Raw genomic sequence first — 6,000 nt, 5'->3', positions numbered from 1 at the left:
CTTCCTGAAAAATTTAGCTCCTGAAACCCGTGGTTTGGTTTCCATGAACGTAACCCACTGCTGCTGCAGCAGGGATGTAGAGACCTGTGACCTAAAAGAGCACTGACAATGTGAGAGGAGAAGGGATTGGGAAAGTCTGTGTGGTCAGAGTTAAATACACATCTTGGGTGCTGCCCCTAAAGTGCAAACCTTCTCTGCAGTACCTGTTCTCCACATGTTTATATGTCCTGAACACAAAAGCACATGCAATAGGCTATTCTGCTTACAGGCAAAGTTTTCAGAATTCAGGGATATTCAAATAAGAAAGCAAATACCCACTGTTTGTTGCTTGGGGGGTTTTTGTTTGTTTTTCATAATGGGTAAACTGTCTAATACACTGCCAGCTGTTCAATTGTCCAATCAAGCTATAAACACTAAAAGCGCTGTTACCTTTGCATACACATCCTGATAAAAGCAAAATAAAACGCTGGAAGGCAAGCACGGAAAGACCAGGAAACGTCAGAACCCAGGCTGCGAAACTTTCGCACGGCTCTGCCAGGTCCCATCTCCGTGCCGCTACTTTTAGTTGCTGCAGTTTCCCAAAAAGATGAGGCGATGCTCCCGCAGGTTGTAACCGCTTGCCTGGAAATGACTCCTTTTCCTGAAAAAATGCACGTGAAGACCCCAACTTCGACATTGATTCCTACCTGGCGAACACCTGCGCTTTGTAACCCGGGCTCAACGCTGGCAGGCGGCAGTGCCTCCCCCAGCCTTTCGCCGCCGGGCGGTCGAAGCGACACCGCCCGCCCCGCCGCCCCAGGCGCCGGCTCCAGCTCGTACCTGTCGGTGCCCGCGAAGGACAAGTGCAGTTCAGCCCTCGGGTTAACACCGCTTCCCCCTGCCAAAAAAAAAACCAAAACCGCTAACGGGCCGCTGCGTGCGGGTCCCTCTCGGAACCAGGTTCGCCCCCGCGGCGGCGCGACCCAAGTTTTCGGCCTGGCGGGGGCCGGCACTGGCGGCGGGTGGGAGCGGCGTTACAGGTGCTCAAGGGAAGCGCGGCCGGCGGGCCCCAGGGCGGGGAGGAGCGCTCCGCTCCGCTCCCCTTCCTCACCCCGCCACACAAAGGGCCGCCGGCCGCCTCCCCCGGGAGAACACACGGGGTGGGGGTGCTGGGGAGAGGAGCAGGGCCCTGACAAAAGGCAGCCCCTCTCCGCTCCCCCCGCACCCAGCTGCGGGCGGGGCCCCGCGGCGCCTCCCCCGCGCTGCTGCTCAACCATCCCGCCAGCCCCGGGGGGAGGCGCTGCCCCGCTCCGCTTACCCGGGCGAGCTGCTGAAGCGCCGGCGGCAGCGGCCACCTGGTCCTCCGGGCAGGGCGCCGAGGTGAGTGGAGGCGGGCGCTTCGTGGCCGCGGGCAGCACCGCCGCACGGCCCGCTCGCCCATCTTGCCGGGGGCAGCGAGTGAGGGAACCCCCGGGCAAGGGGGGAGCCGGGCGGGCTGGGCTGGGCCACGCCAGCCGGGTGAGGAGCGGGGGCGCGGCCGGTGCCGCCTGCGGCTGGGCGCTCCGCACCATAGGTCTCCACCGCCGGCCATCGGGACTGCTTGGAGGGGGCTTTGTTGCAGGGGTGGGTTTCTCTTTCTCTCTTTTTTTGCTCCTCTTCAGTTTGCTCCTTTTCAGGTCTGAGCTAGGGGAGGAAGCGAAACAAAGGCACGCACGGTAACCTGCCTGAAAACGAAGGGATACATTTAAAAAAGCAAAGCGGTGGTTGCCACAGGATGCCCCCCCTCTCTTCCCTTGGGTGAGGTGGCTGGGGCTGCTCCGAACAGGGCTTGTGCTCTGGGATTTCTAATAGGTTAACGAAGCGACCCGGAATGAGAGAAACAAAGCGGTCCCCTGGGATGAAGATGTTTGAGATGCGGGGGTTTGTTGGCTGGTGTTACCTGCAATGGTTAATTACACGGGCTGTAAAATAGGATGTTCCGTCGCTTGTGGTGTTTATTTACTTTTTGTATTTCACAGGGGCTGGGCTATCAAAATACATTAGCCAGCTGTATTGTCTGTAGATTTGTGGTTTGTTTTTTGATTTTTTTTTTCTGTTTCTTTTTCCATCTACAAAAGAAAGGAGAGTCCAGCGTTTAGTACAATCCAAAAGCCAGAAAGATTTGTTTAAAGATATTTTTAGCAGAAAACCTTGAAAAAGAATGCAAAACTTTATCTTTATAGGCTTGGCAATAGATTTGCTCTTGCAAACCTTTTATTTCATTTTTAAAGCCAGTCTGTTTTAATGATTTCAGAATGACTGAGAATGTGAATAATAAAGGCTCAGAAAGCAAATAAAAAGAAACCAGATTTATTTTCTAGATTATATCCTACAGCTTGCCTTTTTATGACAATCTTTAAATACTTTTTGAAGTTTATTAGTACACATACGGCCTTTTTGTTTTGGGGAGTGGAACCGTCAAAATAATGTTCAGTAGCAGGGTCTCTATTTAATGCACTTACCCCGTGCAAGTTTGTTGGTATATTGAAAAAGAAAGAACACCATTCTAAACAAAAGTGCACATTTTCTAATGTAAGTAGGAGGGGAAAGGTAAAAATTGATTTGGACCCCAATTCAAGAAGGTGCTGGAGCACATGTCTAATAAAGGCACAGCCATAGGGAGAGGATTGAGCCTCCTTTTAGCACTTGTTGATGTTGGATGTCATTTCTTGTGTTTTGGGCTTGGCTGCTACCACACAACCCTCATTTCTGTCCCTATCCCTTCTGTAGGGAGGTCTGGGCCACATCCACACTATTTTTTTTCTGTTGAACTTTGAAATTCTTGTGTTTCAGATGGTTTCCAGAAGTCATATGCTTCACTGATTGAGGACTGGGTGATACAAGAGTAATTACTTAAGTTGCCTGGAAAGACTTTTTTTAATGACAAAGATGTCTATAAAGTCAGCCTTGAAGGCAGCCACCTGTGTGCACTGTTGAGGCTTTGCAGGAGCTTCAAAATTGATATCAGGTTTAATCATCTTAATAAGTGCATCTACTTCAAATTTTTAGTACAATGGTCCTTTCAAGATGAAAGTTCTTGTCAATTGCTGTTTCTAACAGAATTACCCTGCTGGGAAAATCTATAACAACTTCATTAGGAAGTATTTAGCATGGTTACTTGACAAAAAATTAAATCCCAAACAGATCAGAAGACAGCCTACCTCTTCTCTCCTAAACAATGTCCTTTACCTTGCAGTTCTGTTCAAGAAATTCTGCAGGCACAAGGCACTGGCAGTGCTCTCCATCTCTGTGGACAGGCAGTAGGGAAGGTTTTTTTGAGCCTTAGGAAACCTCAGCCATGCCTTTTTTTCCCTTGTGTGTGTTATGGTAAAAGGTTGAACACTGAAGCTATGAGTCTTGGGGGTTTTTTTCTGGATTATTGAAAAAGGCTTTTGATCTGTGAGAAGTTTGGTTTGGGAGGGAGGAGGAAGAGAAGTCGCTTGTGGAGGAGATATTCCGTGAGCCCTTTGAAACCGGACACCTATTATGGTTGTCGGCAAGTTGGTGGGATGAAGTGACCCAAGTGATTTCTCAGAGACCTTGGTCCTTAAAGCTAAGGAAAGCACGTACTCCTGTTATATGGTCACTGAACAAAGACGCCATCCTAGAAGCTTTCTCCAGAGAAATGTCTTTGATATTCCGAGATCTGATTTCTGGAGAAACTGCTAATATTCTAATACTTGTTCCCATGATAAGTAAATTAAAACCAAGCAGAACACACCATGTATTCACTGATCTCCAGGAAGTAGCATATATTTTGCTTCTTTCAACAGAATTAGTCTACAAGTTAGGATTTGCATGCTTGGCCACAGGTACCTCTGAGTTAAACAAGAGGTATTTGCATAGTGTCTTCATGCTTGTGGCCGTGTCTTGTGTTTGTCACGACTTTGCATGTGCAAGAATAATGCACTGGTGAGGTGGGATTTTGGGTTTATCACGAGAACAACTTGAATAAGAGGAGATTTATCAGCCCCTTAAGTAAGGGGTCAAGCATGTAACCACCTTATTCTCCACAGAATGCCTCAGAGCACTGTCAGCTTCTTTTGTGCTTCAGACTTGATTTAAAAATGAAATCTAGCTTGTCATTCTCTGGGGTCTTGAGAAAAATCTCTGAAATGTGATCCGAGGGGAAACAGATACAGACTATGAACAGTTTTAGAGAGATATAAACGGCTCTCCGTGCCACTTTAGAGAACACCGTGTTCAGGCCTATTTGATTATTTGATTTCTCATGGATGGAAGGAGAAATCAGTGGGAAAGAAAACTTTGGCTTGTGGGGGCAATATGAGGGGGCAGGAAGAGATTTAGATACCTAATTCCAAAAGCTTGGTTTTCAGGAATGTAGGTGGTTTGGTGGGAGTTTTAAAGACTAAGGAAATTATGCTTTTGCTAATAATGATCTCTAGGCAACCAGAATTCTATAATATGGTGCTTTTCTCATATTTACATTAACACTCCTCAGACTCTGATTTTCTTTGGTTCTATTCACTGAAAACAGGGAAGATCACCCTCCATCAGACATGAAGTTTGTACAAAAGGGACAGCAAGCCACTTTACAAATCCAAGACCATACTAAAGTTGAGGGCCTCTGTTTTTTTTTCTGTGGTGGATCCGAAGTAGAAATGATGCCTGTTTAACGTCCAGATTTCTGAAGGACCTGGGGTTTGGATGTTTGCAGATGGTGGGGGAAGAGGAAGAAGAACTTCTGGCTTTGTGCATCCCTTCTTACCTGTCAGAAGCTCTTCCTTTGCCCTTGTGCTCTGCTCTGACAGTCTGTGGGCAGCTTGGTGTGCATTGGACCTGTAGCTCTGAAAAGGGAGAGAGAGTTTGGCTGAGAATTTGAAGCTACTCCTGAACCTACATGCAGAGTGGTGTATTGAAAGTTGCTTGGGAGAGCTCAGTCACCCTCTTGTCGTGTGTGTATTTTTAGCTTTTAATTCCTTTTGTTAGAAGTCTTAAAATATGATGCATGGTTCTGAGTTAACTAACAAAAGAGAAACTTTCCTTGTGTGGCTGCCCAAAAAGGAGGAAGGAAAACAGCTGAGGGACTTCATTTAAACTTGTATGTGTTCCTCAAAAGAGAAGAACTACCTATAAGATGAAAATTTGAATAAATAAGAAGGCATTTCTCTTTTGAAACACATTTGATTTTTTTTTCCCTGCCTTTGAAGAGGCCTCAGTGTAGCTCTTGCTAAATAGTTTCACAGTTTCTTTGAAATTAGTGTTTCCTACATGAGTCTGTTGATGATTTCTAATGGTTTGTGAAAGGCTTTTAAATAAAAAATGAGAACATTTATCTTGAAGGACTACTTAGAGCTCAAGTTAAATGTTGATCACAGTAAAGCTCCAAATGAGACAAAATTTAGTTTGTAAATTGATCTTACTTTAAAACACGTAAGGGTATTTTACATGCCCGAGAGAGGGATAAGAATGTCTGAGGCTTTGTTGCTGGTGGTTTTTCCCTCTGTCTTTGTGAACAAAATGTGAAAGGACTGGGGGAGGGGCAAGAGCAGAAATACAATTTTCTCCATAGGCAGAATTTGAGTAGCTTAATAGGCTTTACTAAAATCCTAAAATGCTTTATTTTTATTACAGGGCTCATTTTTTGTGGTACTATGTCAGTAATGTATACAAAAGTGGGACTTTTCCTCATACAAACTCAGGTTCATCCACAATTGCTTCGGGCTCTCTTGAGTCAATGTGAGGGACCGATGAGCCTCAGGAAATGTGTTTGTTACTGCAGTGAATGATGAAGGCACAAGGGTCAAGAACGTTCTTAACCTAGACATCTTGGTTTAATGTCTGAATTTAGGTGAGAGGGACCTGAGCTGTAACGTATGTTTATCTTAGGTGTTTTGCACTCTCCTGGTATATTGTACAATGTAAAGAATAACTGGCCAGAATAGCAAAGCAGAAAAATCAGAAAGAAAGCTGCAGGCCAGAAATACTCACTTAAAATGAGATTCCTATTAGAACAACATT

This window comes from Nesoenas mayeri (genome assembly GCF_963082525.1).
Source record: "Nesoenas mayeri genome assembly, chromosome: 1".
NCBI lineage: Eukaryota > Metazoa > Chordata > Aves > Columbiformes > Columbidae > Nesoenas > Nesoenas mayeri.
This window is presented reverse-complemented; position numbering follows the sequence as displayed.